The sequence below is a fragment of the Bubalus bubalis genome, chromosome 17 (genome assembly GCF_019923935.1).
Source record: "Bubalus bubalis isolate 160015118507 breed Murrah chromosome 17, NDDB_SH_1, whole genome shotgun sequence".
In the NCBI taxonomy this organism is placed as follows: Eukaryota; Metazoa; Chordata; class Mammalia; order Artiodactyla; family Bovidae; genus Bubalus; species Bubalus bubalis.
In genome coordinates this window covers 56,975,630-56,991,822 of record NC_059173.1, presented here as the reverse complement: position 1 = coordinate 56,991,822, position 16,193 = coordinate 56,975,630, and the positions used below count along the sequence as shown (strand labels likewise).

The 16,193-nt window shown below is 38.7% G+C and overlaps 1 protein-coding gene across 5 annotated transcripts in view; it reads left to right on the top strand.

The window, feature by feature from the left end:
• The first annotated feature begins 730 nt into the window (after positions 1 to 730).
• The window catches only part of INPP4B (inositol polyphosphate-4-phosphatase type II B), a 458,048-nt gene continuing 442,585 nt past the window's right edge, over positions 731 to 16,193 (top strand). For all 5 annotated transcript variants that reach the window (XM_025267085.3, XM_006053797.4, XM_025267083.3 and 2 more), the window contains exon 1: positions 731 to 795. The gene's annotated coding sequence lies outside the window, so the exon portion shown is untranslated. The remainder of the gene's footprint in view (positions 796 to 16,193) is intronic.

The following is a 16,193-nucleotide window of genomic DNA, read 5'->3' as shown; positions in this document are numbered from 1 at the left end:
TCTTCCAGGAGCTGGATTAAGGCCAGTTCTGAAGAAGGCCTTTCCTTAGAAAGGGTAGCATTTCAGTAACTCAAGCCTGCTGAGTTAACCCTTGCCTGCCCAGTAGTTATGAGGAACAAATGAGTTGATCCAAAAACTTAGAATAGTGCTTGGCGCATGTAAGCAAATAAATGAGTCAGCTAGAGTTCTTTCCTATAGACCTCTGTGAGCTGAACAAAGCAGATTAAGTTGAATACAAATAAGAAATAGCTGTATTCCATGAATCTTGTGATCATAAGTCCTCAAGTTTGGAAGAATGGGCATTACAAGCAAATTAAATATTTTACCTAGGAAAGAGGCATTCCTATAGATGAAGCTATTTGCAAAGCAGAAATAGAGACACAGATGTAGAGAACAAACGTATGGACATCAAAGGGGGAAGGAAGGCCTGGGATAAATTGAGAGATTGGGATTTACATATATGCATTATTGATACTATGTATAAAACAGATAATGAATGAGAACCTACTGTATAGCACAGGAAATATACTCAGTGCTCTGTGGTGACCAAAGTGGGAAGGAAATCCAAAAAACGGAGGGGATATGTGTATATGAATATCTGATTCACTTTGCCGTATAGCAGACATTAACACAGCATTGTAAAGCAACTATACTCCAGTAACTTTTTTTTTTTTAAAGAGGAGTTCCTGGTGAAACACCAAATCCTAACATTTGTCTTTTTGTTCTTTGCAGAGCTCTGAAATCAGCAAGGCAGTAATAAAAGAGTAGAAGTATTTGAAGAATACAAGAAAGCAGGTACAAGAGTGATTCTCAATAATCACCCATAATATTGATTTAGATTGATGATTTAGTCAAACCTACAGCCCCCATTATAAAAATATTTCACAAAAATGCAAGTTTGATGTTTTAGAATGTGTGTGACTGCATATTTTAGATGATTATATCCTAGAGAGGAACTTATTTCTATGTATACATTAAATCAATTTTGAGGATTTCAGTTATGCCAGGCCAAGGGAGACATGGGCTTCCCTTGTGGCTCAGCTGGTAAAGAATCTGCCTGCAGTGCAGGAGACCTGGGTTGGGAAGATCCCCTGGAGAAGGGAAAGGATACCCACTCCAGTATTCTGGCCCTGGAGAATTCCATGGAGTGTATAGACCATGGGGTAAGCAAAGAGTCAGACACGACTGAGCAACTTTCACTCAGGGAGATATGTGAAGGAATTAATTATTATTATTTATTATTAAATTGACATATTTATAAAAGGCCTGCTATATGGCAAACACTCACCTATGAGGTATTTGGTGATCATAAATTTGGACAAAACAGGCATAGTCTATTCCTGCCTTCATGGTGCTTATAGTCCTGTGAACATGACATGAAATAAATAAACAAATATCAATATGTAAATAAAAACTGTGATAAATGTTATGAAGAGAAATTCTGTAGGGAAAATACTGGGAAAGAAGAGAGGAATCTATTACAGATGGACTAAACAGAGGCTGTTTCTGTGGAAGATGTTAAGCTAAGAGCTGAAGTATAAAGGAAAGAGTCCCAGGTAGAAAGAATAGCAGCGAATAAAGAACATAACTGACAGAGATTAAGGAAGATCACAGAGGTGGAGAGAAGCAGAAGATGAAGCTGTATTGAAAAATGAGATGGAGATTTCCCTGATGACCCAGTGGTTATGACTCCATGCTTCCAGCGCAGGAGATACAGGTTTGCTCCCTCCTCAGGGAACTGAGATCCCACATCCCCTGTGGTGCAGCCAAAGAGAAAGGAAATGAATGAACATGAACATGGCAATCAGCCTAGTCCCATAGGGTCTTAGTGGTTATGGTAGAAGCGTCTTCAAACCAGCTTTGCTCGGCCACTTTTTGCCCTTGGGATTTCTGTCCTATGTCATTTGGTCTTTCTTCTGGTCCCCTGGGTGTATTAATAGAAGCTTTCAAATCTACCACCCAGCCCCACCCTCCTACATCTCCTGCCAGTGGACAGCGTGAACGGCTTATGACTGTGCAATAAGGTTCTCAGTGAGTCCCAGTACTAGTTCCATGATCTGTTCTATATAAAATGGTTTGGGATCAAAAAGGTTTGAAAATTTCTGAATACTGTACCACTCTTAAGAGCTTTAAACACGCATCAACATAGGTTCTGGGAAGTTCTGTAGTATACACGTACATGAATGTGTTTGTGTATGTGTGTGCACCTTTAGTGAACTTGCTATAACTTAACCATTATTTCCAGGTTTACATTAGGAACTGTTTTAGAAGTTTCTGTCTTAGAAATACGTATTTTAAGGGGTTCCTTATCCTCCTGAGGCTGGCCTGCTTTTAGGTAACTTGACCTGTTTTATGGATTTGCACATTAAGTTGTGTTTAATAATTTTCTAGAATCTGGATAATTCAAGCCAGAAAAAAAAAAGTCAAACTGTTTGCTTCAGTGGTTTAGCTTTTCAGGCAGAAGACTTTTCTTGACCTGAATTATATGGTTAATTGCTTCAAATCCTGATTATACTTTGCATGTAAAAATAATACCTGAAAGTACCAATAAGGAATACTAGAGTACAAGCTTACTAAGTAATCCACCCTTATGGCAGAAAGTGAAGAGGAACTAAAAAGCCTCTTGATGAAAGTGAAAGAGGAGGGTGAAAAAGTTGACTTAAAGCTCAACATTCAGAAAACGAAGATCATGGCATCTGGTCCCATCACTTCATGGCAAATAGATGGGGAAACGGTGGAAACAGTGTCAGACTTTATTTTTTGGGGCTCCAAAATCACTGCAGATGGTGATTGCAGCCATGAAATTAAAAGACGCTTACTCCTTGGAAAGCAAGTTATGACCAACCTAGATAGCATATTGAAAAGCAGAGACATTACTTTGCCAACAAAGCTCCATCTAGTCAAGGCTATGGTTTTTCCAGTGATCATGTATGGATGTGAGAGTTGGACTGTGAAGAAAGCTGAGCGCCGAAGAATTGATGCTTTTGAACTGTGGTGTTGGAGAAGACTCTTGAGAGTCCCTTGGACTGCAAGGAGATACAGCCAGTCCATTCTGAAGGAGATCAGTCCTGGGTGTTCTTTGGAAGGAATGATGCTAAAGCTGAAACTCCAGTACTTTGGCCACCTCATGCGAAGAGTTGACTCATTGGAAAAGACTCTAATGCTGGGAGGGATTGAGGGCAGGAGGAGAAGGGGACCACAGAGGATGAGATGGCTGGATGGCATCACTGACTCGATGGACATGAGTTTGGGTGAACTCCGGGAGTTGGTGATGGACAGGGAGGCCTGATGTGCTGCAGTTCATGGGGTCACAAGGAGTCGGACACGACTGAGTGACTGAACTGAACTGAAGTAATTTTCAATGTTAATGTTAGTAATATTTGTTCTCTTAAATCAAAGGAAAACCACACACAAAAAATAGTATCTGCATCTTAGCTGCTCTGAATCTTATTCCTCTTCACTGAAAGCACTTATTCTCCTTTATTTGTAAAAGTCACATAATTTTAAGAGAGGAAGATATCTTGGGTTAGTGCCTACTTTAGAATCTAAAGAAATGATTTGGTTTTGTATAAAATGTGGAGATTCTGTATTTGCAGCAATAAAAGTTCATAGTGTTAGAGATAACCTAAGCTTATCCCAGAAGAAAGATTCTCAGCATGTGTCGGAAAGAACACTGACTTTTTTAGATCAATTCAGTATCTTTCAATTCAGTTGACTACTCAGTTAACTAATTCTTTAAGAAAATCTTGAAAACTTCCCTAGTATTTATAACTTAGAAACAAAAAAGCCTTGTTTCATCCCCAGAAAGATGAGACAGCTGTCCCTTAATTACTACTCTCTGTGTTTGCTTTCTACTAAAGATGTGTTTCAAATTTGAAACCTAATTACAAATCTTAATTGAATATGGCTTAAAAAAAAGAAAAGAAAGTAAAATGATTAACATGAAAGCATAAAACAGGGAGGAAAACAGAGAGGGCAATATTACAGCCAGATTGAATAATCACCTATTTTAGAATGAGCTGGTGCCTGGGAAACATGCTTTCTGGCATGAAAGTGAACTTTACTGTTTCCTTTTTCAGAAGGAATTTTAGCAACTAAATGACAATTCTTTTAATTTCTTTAAATTGTTTTCAGGGACTGTATTTTGCTCAGCATAAAAACAATGGATTTTTTAAGTGTTCAGATTCGAGTTAAATCCCTTCTCCCTAACTCATTCTCTGTCTGACCCTGAGCAAATTTTCAAAGTGTTCTCAATCTCAGTTTACCCATTAATAAAACAGGTATTTTAAGATGTCCTTTTTAAAATATCCATTCTACAGTGTGGTTTCTTTTGCATTTGTCTCTTGACTTACACACTGACTAGATATATTCAGTTCTAGAAAGAAGGGAAAAAAGAGAAAAAGTGAAAAGGAACAAAACTAGGGTTGAGAATGTACATTTAATATCTAGCACAGAATATTGCCAATACCATAGATTCAGAAATTGCTTATTGATTCTGTACCTTGAAGGCAAAGACTAGAAGGCAGATTCATTACTCCTTTTACCTGAGCTATTTGTTGCTTGTTTTTTTTGTTTTTTGTTTTTTTTTTGTTTGTTTGTTTTGTTTTGTTTTTTTTTTTTATTGTGAGTATTTTGGATTCTGCTGTCCAGATTGTAAATCCCACTTAAGGGTACAGTGACATATTGCTTCTGAATTACTCACAGTACTTTGCCTCTGTGTTGCTCATTTATTGTTTGTTTAATAATAGGGATAAGAGTTGCTCAGTTACTATTTGTTGAGAGTGAGGCAGAGAACTAACAGGGCAGGAAGTAGGTAACCCTGATTGCCCTATCTTCGGGGTTACAAGCACCATGTCTGACATTGGAAACAAGGGGTTCTGCCTCCCTGTGGATGATTTCGTTCAGTGATAGTGTACCCACTTCCTGTTGCTGCTCCATGCACTCTGCTCCCATCCGACCAGCTAATTTCCTGTTATTTATGCATATTCTACATTTGTAGCTTTAGGTCTTTGTTCGCACCGCCTCCACTTTCTGTATTTTTCTTCCTTATTTTCTCTCATTTTACCTCCCTCTTCCCTGCCTCCCTTTCCTTTTATCTGTACCCACCTTTCTGGTGTATAAATCTCTTAAAGTCTGGCCAAATAGCACCTCCTCCATGAAGCAGTCACAGGTTATCTGTTGAGATAATTATCTTACCCACTTTGCTTTCTGTTTTGTTGTGTGTTGTGTTCAGGCACTGTTCCTTGTTGCCCATTCATTAGTATATAAGGTGACGCTGAACACGGTGCCAGTGAGAGCCCAGCCACATTGTATATTAATGGCTCTTTCCTTTTACCCTCTACTCTGTTTACCAAACAGCTCAACAAGGGACTGGACCTCTGACAGTGTTTGCTGCTTGATTGAACACTGGTTTCTGAGTTACTGGTAGCATGAATTTAGGCCATTGAGCACCAGGTTGCAGTCACATCAGTCGCGAGTCCAGTTGCCTTTCTTTCTTTCTTTTTTTTTTTTTAATTTTAATTTTATTTTTAAACTTTACAAAATTGTATTAGTTTTGCCAAATATCTAAATGAATCCGCCACAGGTATACATGTGTTCCCCATCCTGAACCCTCCTCCCTCCTCCCTCCCCATACCATCCGTCTGGGTCGTCCCAGTGCACCAGCCCCAAGCATCCAGTATCGTGCATCGAACCTGGACTGGCAACTCATTTCATATATGATATTATACATGTTTCACTGCCATTCTCCCAAATCTTCCCACCCTCTCCCTCTCCCACAGAGTCCATAAGACTGTTCTATACATCAGTGTCTCTTTTGCTGTCTCGTACACAGGGTTATTGTTACCATCTTTCTAAATTCCATATATATGCGTTAGTATACTGTATTGGTGTTTTTCTTTCTGGCTTACTTCACTCTGTATAATAGGCTCCAGTTTCATCCACCTCATTAGAACTGATTCAAATGTATTCTTTTTAATGGCTGAGTAATACTCCATTGTGTATATGTACCACAGCTTTCTTATCCATTCATCTGCTGATGGACATCTAGGTTGCTTCCATGTCCTGGCTATTATAAACAGTGCTGCGATGAACATTGGGGTACACGTGTCTCTTTCCCTTCTGGTTTCCTCAGTGTGTATGCCCAGCAGTGGGATTGCTGGATCATAAGGCAGTTCTATTTCCAGTTTTTTAAGGAATCTCCACACTGTTCTCCATAGTGGCTGTACTAGTTTGCATTCCCACCAACAGTGTAAGACGGTTCCCTTTTCTCCACACCCTCTCCAGCATTTATTGCTTGTAGACTTTTAAAATGTATTCTTACTTGTGACAGCCATGTACCTTGCAGTCAGGAGCCTAGCTCTGCCCCTAGTGATCAGTTTAGAAAAAACTGACATCTTAACAATAATGAGACTTTCAATCCATGAACACACACACACACACACACACACACATATATATCTTCATTTGATTTTGTCTTATTTCTTTTATCAGTGTTCTGTAGATTATAGCATAAAGATTCTGTACATATTTTGTTTGATTTTGTTTCTAACTTTTTGCTTTTGGTCCTATAATAAATGGTACTTTTAAAAAGTTTATTTTTCCATTTTAATAGCTATTTTGTAGACAATTGATTTTTATATATTGACTTTATATTGCACAACTTCAATAAAATTTTTTCTAGCTTTTTTGGTAGATATTTTTGGCTATTTTCTACACAGGCAATCATGTTGTCTGCAAATAGATACAATGTTAGTTGTTTCTTTCCAATCTGTATGTCTTTTGTTTTTTCCTTGCCTTATTGCTTTAGTTATGACTTCTGCTGTGAAATTGAAATTGAAGAGGAAAGGTAAGAGTGGAAATTCTTACCTTATTCCTGATCTTTGCATCAAAGTACTGAGTCTTTTATTTTGTAGTTATGATGGTAACTGTAACACTTTTATAGATTTCCATAATCAAAGTTCTTCTCTTTCATTCTTAAGTTGCTGAGGGTTTTTTGTTTGTTTGTTTGCTGCTCCTGCTGCTGCTACTGCTGCTAAGTCGCTTCAGTCGTATCCGACTCTGTGCGACCCCATAGACGGCAGCCCACCAGGCTCTCCGTCCCTGGGATTCTCCAGGCAAGAACACTGGAGTGGGTTGCCATTTCCTTCTCCAATGCATGAAAGTGAAAAGTGAAAGTGAAGTCGCTCAGTCGTGTCCGACTCTTAGTGACCCCATGGACTGCAGCCCACCAGGCTCCTCCATCCATGGGATTTTCCAGGCAAGAGTACTGGAGTGGGTTGCCATTGCCTTCTCCGTTTGTTTGTTTACTAAACAATTTTCTGAATGAGAGTTTCTTTTTTCTGGATGTTGAATTTTTGTCAAGTACTTTTTTTGCATCTTTGAGATAATCATATGTGTTCAATTTTTGAACGTTGAACTAGTTTTGCATTCCTAGATAAACCCTTCTGTATACCGGTTCATTCTAGAATGAACTACTTTTATATACTGTTGAATTAGATCTGTTATAGCTAAGCTTTGGTTGATATTTTTTTCTGAGTCAAATTTCAAGAGCATGTTTTTCTGTATTTTTCTTTTCTTATAGCATCTTTGATTTTGCACTGGGATAATGCTGGCCTCATAAAAGAAATTGGAAATTCTTCCCCATTTTTGGTTTTCTCAAAGAGTTTGTATAGATTTTTATTATTTGTTCTTCAAATTTTTAGTACCACTCATCAGGAACGTCATCTAGCCTAGAGTTTTGTTTGTAGCTTCTAAATATGAATCCAAGTATTGTAATAGGTACAGGACTACTCAGCTTATACATTTCTTCTTGAGTGAGATTTGGCAGTTTTTGTTCAAGCAATTTGTTCAATTTTATATAATTACACTTTATAGTTGATTTAAAATGTTTGCTACTTTCTGGTGTATAGCAGAGTGATTCAGTTATAACATACACATATATGTTCTTTTTCAGATTCTTTTCCATTATGGTTTATTACAATATACTGAGTACAGTTCACTCTGCTATATAGTAAGACCTTGTTTAATTGTTACATTTATTTTCATATTATTCAGAATATCTCTATATTATTTAAGTTCTGGTTTGTAGTGATGCCTCCTCGTCCATTCCTGATATTGTTAATGTATAGCTTCTCTCTTTTGTCTTGGTCAGTCTGGATAAGTTTATCAATTTTATTTATCTTTGGGATTTATTGAATTTTTTTCAATTGTTTTAATTTTCAATCATACTGATTTCTGCTTTAATTTGTATTATTCCCTCCCTTATGGGAGAATGTAGTCTTTATAATTTTACTAGAAAACTAGTTTTACTAGGATGTACTCTTTCTAGTTTCCTAAGGTAACTTGGATCATAGATTTGAAACTTTTCTAATATTAATATAATATATTTTTATAAGTACATCTATCATTGGTACATTCCACAAATTTTGTCATTATTCTTTACTTTCATAATTCAAATTATTTTCTAATTACTTTTGTGATGTCCTCTTTGGCCCAGTGGTTATATAAAGAGTGTGTTACCTATTTCCCTAGTATTTGTATTTTTTAGATACTTTTCTGTTATTGAATTCTAGTTTAATTATATTATGTTCTGAAAATATACATATATGGTTTAAATTCTTTTAAACTTGCCAGTTTTTTGGCTCATGTCAAAAAATAAGAACTTCCTTCAGATCTGAACTGAAAGAAAACAGGGGAAAATGAAAAGTCACCGCCTGTGGTTTACCTCTTTCCATTTTAGTTCCCTCTCACAATTTTCCTGCTTTTGTTTATTTTTCAAAATGCTCAAGTAGCTTGCTTTTTGTATCTACTTGTAATCAGTGAGGCATATAATATTCAGTTTCCTTGGTCCATTTCTGCTAGAAATGGAATACCTAAAATTTTGCATATATTTATTTAATCCTCTCCACAATTCATTAAACAGGTATTACCATTTTCCTAACTTATGATGAGGAAACTAAGGAATGGTTTGATTTAGATAATTGCCCTAGATCCTAAAGGGGCAGAACCTCGGCAGTCTGGGTCCGGAATAGCTCTCTTCACCACTTTGCTATGTCACTCATGCTAAATTACTGTAACAATAAGTGCCATTCCTTCCCTGCTGAGCCACCTGGGAAGGAGACAAGGGGTCAGTCCCTGGGTGGAGAAGATCCCCTGGAGAAGGACATGGCAACCCACTCCAGTATTCTTGCCTGGAGAATCCCATAGACAGAGGAGCCTGGTGGGCTACAGTCCAGGGGTCACAGTCAGACACGACTGAGCGACTAAGCATACAGGCATGAGAGGGATTCAGATACGCACACTAGACTAACATGGAGTTAAATTATAAAAGACCCTAGAACAACAGCGAGAAATAGTCAAGTCAAACAGAGACACACTTAAGAACTTGCCAGACAAAGGGAAAACAATTGATGAAGAAATTCCCAGAGTAGTTCACTAATGGGAAAAGAACCAGGCAATATTAAGTGCTAAAATGTTTATGGGAGGGATAGAGGGGTTTGGGGAGTAGGGGTTTGGAGAGAGGAGGGAGAAGAGGGTAAAGAGGTGGATGTTATATTGCTTACTCTATTTAAGGATTGAAAATTAGTACTTTGGAGAGAATATAAAAAGCTTTTCCATTTAAACAGGTTATTCTATATAGCAGATTCTCAGTAAATACATGTCATATGAATTAATGATTACGATATTTTCTTTCCTTACTTCTCCTTACATGAGAAGTGAAAACAGCCCTAAAAGTTGGAGAGCCTTAGCTTGAGACTGTAAAGATGGGAAAGGAAATAGATTTATTCAGTATTCAGGCAAAAATCAATGACTTACTTTCACATGAAGCTATACTTAAATTCCATACTGTCTCAGTAATAACCCTTCATATATTCTAGCTGAAAGAAGCTTCTCTGGTGGCTCAGTGGTAAAGAATCTGCCTGCAATGCAGGAGCTGCAGGAAACATGGCTTTGATCCCTGGGTTGGGAAAATCCCCTGGAGGAGGGCTCGGCAACCTACTCCAGTATTCTTGCCTGGAGAATCCCATGGACAGAGGAGCCTGGCGGGCTACAGTCCATAGGATTGCAAAGAACCAGACATGACTGAGGTGATTCAGCATGCATACATACTCTAGCTGATCCTAGATTATTGGCTCATACTTTAAAGGGAATTCACTCAATTAATCCACAATTTCTTTAGTTGCATGAGAGGCACCAGAGAAACTAAATGAATTTGCAGGTGGAACAATGGCTTGGAACTTCACTACTCAGCCTGGTTCTTTTTGTTGATATTCTTCACAATTCAGATTTAACAATTAAATTTTATTTTTTTGAGTACCTATTGTTTGCTCTTATTGTAGTGCAGTTTTGAGTAAATATTTTAAGGTAGAATGTGTGATTGTGTACACATTTGAGTGTAAAGAAACTGCTTTCAGTGAGAGAATTCAGACTTATCCTCTGTATGCAGTAAGGAGTATGATGGAGAAATCTTAGTTAGGTTACACTATATTCTTTGCAGATAACCTCAGGCACTCTATGAACATCTCTGGAGAGTTAGAGCGAAATTGTAATGATCACAAATATGCATTTATTCTTGCCTGTCATAATAAAAAGCAGAAGATAAAATTTTAATTAAATTTATTATCTTACTTTGAAATTTCAGATTTCAAAAGAAAATGAGAAATTAGTCATCAGAAACCATAGCTAATTCAGTCAATACTAATTTGAACCTGAAATGTAGTCTCAAAAGGAATTCAGTTGGTTCTGTGAATGAATAACTTCTGATGTCTGTATTAGAAATGGCCTGAGGATACAGCCAAAGCTTCAGTTTTAGTTTTTCTCAAACACATAGTATTTAACTGGCCTTGGGTGGATGTGTGGGACATTAAGGCCTTTGCAGTATTTGACGTTGCTGAGATAGCACTTCCTCAAAGCCCTCTTTAGTACGTGTGAAGGGAAGAATCAATCTCCATCCAAATTAAACTTCTCTCTGCATGCCTCTGCTTCTTGAGATAGGCTTGAGAAGGACTGCTAGGAGCCATTACATTTGGAATATGCAGCTGCCGAATAATAGTATCAGGAGAAAAGCTCTGTCTTCTTAAGTATAGACAGTAGACTCCTGTCCTTTAGATAATTTTCAGATGACAGAGAAGGCCTTTTAAAAATACCCAAGTATCTAGTGAATTTCTATAAAACTCTCTTGTACCATTTTTTAAAACCTTTGCTGTATGATAGCAATTAAAAAAAATAAACAAACAATGTATTTAGGGCTGGTGACCAGTTTTACAAGCTTTTGTTAAGTAAGCAAAATGTCATGTGTCACATGAAGTATTTATAGAGAAAAATTACCTTGAAATTTCAACCTTTTCTGGAACATTCGATGAAAATTCCTATCCTTTGGATGATGTGTGAGTAGCAACCAAAAGTGTCATACTGTGAAGAAAAAAGTCAAAAAGAGAAGAGCAAATATTGTAAATTAACCCATATCCGTGGAATCTAGAAAAATGGTATGCTGCTGCTGCTGCTAAGTCGCTTCAGTCGTGTCCGACTCTGTGCGACCCCACAGATGGCAGCCCACCAGGCTCCGCTGCCCCTGGGATTCTCCAGGCAAGAGTACTGGAGTGGGGTGCCATTGTCTTCTCCGAGAAAAATGGTATAGATGATCCTATTTGCAAAGCAGAAATAGAGACACAGATGTAGAGAACAAATGTATGGATGCCAACGAGGGAGTGGGGTGAATTAGGAGATTGGGATTGACCCATAAACACTATTGATACCAATGTGTAAAATAGATAACTAATGAGAACATACTGTATAGCAGAGGGAACTCTGTTGAGTGCACCGTGGTGACCTGAATGGGAAGAAAATCCACACGGGAGGGGATTTATGTATACATATCCTGATTCATTTTGGTGCACAATAGAAACTGACATAGCGTTGTAAAGTAACTATGCTCCAATAAAAAATAATAATAAAAAAAGAGAAGGTTAAAAGCCCACCTTAGAACAAAAGAACTTCTAACCAACCCCAGAGTGGCTGCTAAGCCTGTGGAGCTTTTCTGTCCCACCTCTGGGTCTCAGTGTTCTCATCTCTTAAATGGAATGACCCCTAGTTTCCTTAAGTCTCAATTCTGTACTGTGTTAGAACATTTTATCTCAGTGTTTGAAAGAGTGGTTATAGTAGACATATGTAACCAACCTCTTGGGAAGAGTTGACTGAGATTAAATCAAGCATATTTTCACATATTTACTTTGTAATTCTTCAGATAGCTTTCCTTTTTGTGTCGACACAGAACACAGTTTAACAAGTCAGGTGGCAGACTCGCTATATTCCCAGAGCTGCTCCAAGTGCTTCCTGTTAGGATCCTTGATTATCGTTAGAAACTTTAAATTCTGGGCTTCCTTGGTAGTTCAGACAGTAAAGAATCTGTCTGTAGTGCAGGAGATCCGGGTTCAGTCCTTGGGTCGGGAAGATCCCCTGGAAAAGGGAATAACACCTGCTCCAGTATTCTTGTCTGGAGAATCCCATGGACAGAGGAGCCTGGCGGGCTATAGTCCGTGGGTTGCAGAGTCAGACATGACTGAGCGACTAAGATTTTAAAGTCTGGTGCAAATCTGTTGTGATGCTGAAGTGTTCTGAGTTCTCAGGGTTAAGGATGCCTTATCACCGGAATTGACAGAGCCTTCCTTTCTTACTTCATATACAGTGGAGATCCATGTCGTTCTTATCCTAAACTGAAACAAATAAGCAGCAGGCAGACTGACCTCTGACAGTGAGCCAAAGGCATAAATCTTTGACTTTGCTTGTTCTAGGGAGTTCTCTGTATTGCTTCTTTGTGTTCTGTCCTTCTGAACATCAAGAATTTGCTAGTTTCAGTGACAATCTAATACTCATTGTGATTTAGAATTATTTCTTACCTTATATTTTCCTTAAAGTGGTGGTTCTCAAGCTTGAATATGCATGAGAATCATCTGTGCTACGGTGTGAATTCAAATTTAGTAGATCTGGGGTCTGGCTCAAGGTTCTGCATTTCTCACAAGCTTCCGGGTGATGCAGACACTGCAGATCCAGGAACCACATTTTGAGTGGAAAAGCCTTCAAATAATGTTGCTTTTTGGTTATGTCCTATCCAAGTGTCTTCTATTTCATGTCTGTGGTGCTTCCTCATGTTAAAGGAAGCATAGCTAACTAATTCAATACTGAGCCCCCAAAGCTGGACTTCTGATCAAAGTGGAGCCCTGACAGCTCACATCTTTATTCTTCTCATGACAAAGCATCACCTCACCAAACTTAATATTAGTGCTAAAACCATGCTGATGGCCTGGGGAATTGAATTGTCCTCTGACACAATTGGTTAATTGGTTTTCCTGGGCAGAATCATGGCCCCTGAATGTGCATCTGTTGCTCTGATGGGAGTTATCCTCTGTGTGTTGAGGATCCACATGAGAAGACAGAGAAGATTTTGACCTTAAATATATGCTTGATTTTGTTTTTTATCTAAAATATTTGCCAACTTATGCCATTTTTTTCCAAAGAAAAATTTTTCCCTGAAATATGTTTAATTCTGCAGTTACTTTTGAAAGATGAAACATAAGAATAAACCCTGTTACTGAGAATATGACCTAAATCAAATTCCTTATGCTTATACAGTGGAAGTGAGAAGTAGATTTAAGGGACTAGATCTGATAGAGTGCCTGATGAACTATGGAATGAGGTTCATGACATTGTACAGAAGACAGGGATCAAGACCATCCCCATGGAAAAGAAATGCAAAAAAGCAAAATGGCTGTCTGGGGAGGCCTTACAAATAGCTGTGAAAAGAAGAGAAGCAAAACACAAAGGAGAAAAGGAAAGATATAAGCATCTGAATGCAGAGTTCCAAAGAATAGCAAGAAGAGATAAGAGGGCCTTGCTCAGCGATCAATGCAAAGAAATAGAGGGAAACAACAGAATGGGAAAGACTAGAGACGTCTTCAAAAAAATTAGAGATCCCAAGGGAACATTTCATGCAAAGATGGGCTCGATAAAGGACAGAAATGGTATGGACCTAACATAAGCAGAAGATATTAAGAAGAGGTGGCAAGAATACACAGAAGAACTGTACAAAAAAGAGCTTCATGACCCTGATAATCACAGTGGTGTGATCACTCACCTAGAGCCAGACATCCTGGAATGTGAAGTCAAGTGGGCCTTAGAAAGCATCACTACGAACAAAGCTAGTGGAGATGATGGAATTCCAGTGGAGCCATTTCAAATCCTGAAAGATGATGCTGTGAAAGTGCTGCACTCAATATGCCAGCAAATTTGGAAAACTCAGCAGTGGCCACAGGACTGGAAAAGGTCCGTTTTCATTCCAATCCCAAAGAAAGGCAATGCCAAAGAATGCCCAAACTACCGCACAATTGCACTCATCTCACACGCTAGTAAAGTAATGCTCAAAATTCTCCAAGCCAGGCTTCAGCAATACATGAACCGTGAACTTCCTGATGTTCAAGCGGGATTTAGAAAAGGCAGAGGAACCAGAGATCAAATTGCCAACATCTGCTGGATCATCGAAAAAGCAAGAGAGTTCCAGAAAAACATCTATTTCTGCTTTATTGACTATGCCAAAGCCTTTGACTGTGTGGATCACAATAAACTGTGGGAAATTCTTCAAGAGATGGGAATACCAGACCATCTGACCTGCCTCTTGAGAAACCTCTATGCAGGTCAGGAAGCAACAGTTAGAAATGGACATGGAACAACAGACTGGTTCCAAATAGGAAAAGGAGTATGTCAAAGCTGTATATTGTCACCCTGCTTATTTAACTTATATGCAGAGTACATCATGAGAAACACTGGACTGGAAGAAGCACAAGCTGGAATCAAGATTGCAGGGAGAAATATCAATAACCTCAGATATGCAGATGACACCACCCTTATGGCAGAAAGTGAAGAGGAACTCAAAAGCCTCTTTTTTTTAAAAAAAATTTTATTTTATTTTTAAACTTTACATAATTGTATTAGTTTTGCCAAATATCAAAATGAATCCGCCACAGGTATACATGTGTTCCCCATCCTGAACCCTCCTTCCTCCTCCCTCCCCATACCATCCCTCTGGGTCGTCCCAGTGCACCAGCCCCAAGCATCCAGTATCGTGCATCGAACCTCTTGATGAAAGTGAAAGAGGAGAGTGAAAAAGTTGGCTTAAAGCTCAACATTGAGAAAACTAAGATTCTATCACGTCATGGGAAATAGATGGGGAGACTTTATATTTTTGGGCTCCAAAATTACTGCAGATGGTGACTGAAGCCATGAAATTAAAAGACGCTTACTCCTTGGAAGGAAAGTTATGACCAACCTAGATAGCATATTCAAAAGCAGAGACATTACTTTGCCAACAAAGGTCCGTCGAGTCAAGGCTATGGTTTTTCCTGTGGTCATGTATGGATGTGAGAGTTGGACTGTGAAGAAGGCTGAGCGTCGAAGAATTGATGCTTTTGAACTGTGGTGTTGGAGAAGACTCTTGAGAGTCCCTTGGACTGCAAGGAGATACAGCCAGTCCATTCTGAAGGAGATCAGCCCTGGGATTTCTTTGGAAGGAATGATGCTAAAGCTGAAACTCCAGTACTTTGGCCACCTCATGCGAAGAGTTGACTCATTGGAAAAGACTCTGATGCTGGGAGGGATTGGGGGCAGGAGGAGACGGTGATGACGGAGGATGAGATGGCTGGACGGCATCACTGACTCGATGGACATGAGTCTGAGTGAACTCCGGGAGTTGGTGTTGGACAGGGAGGCCTGGCGTGCTGCGATTCATGGGGTCACAAAGAGTCAGAACCAACTGAGCGACCGATCTGATCTGATCTGATCTGAAAGTTTTGCATTCAATTAACACTGTAGAAAGGGCACTGTTCCCACACCCTTCCAGCAATGGTCTTTAAATTTTTTCCCGGTTTATAAGCAAAGACTGATGATCACGCTGCTCCTTTGATTTTGTGTACAGGACAACAGAATACTGTTTTATGTTTCTTGGTCCTGTGGATTTATTTTTCTGAGAGTCACCACTTAAAATACTTGGCTCAAATTTTTGACCCTATTTCTAAACTTGGAAGAACTCTCTAAATCTCACAAGGATTACTAGTCCTAAACTGTTATGCCTTGCTCTGCCACACCTCCACCCCTGTTGATCCTGTTCATTGGCCAAACTCCGGTTCTCTTTACACTTTTCTACC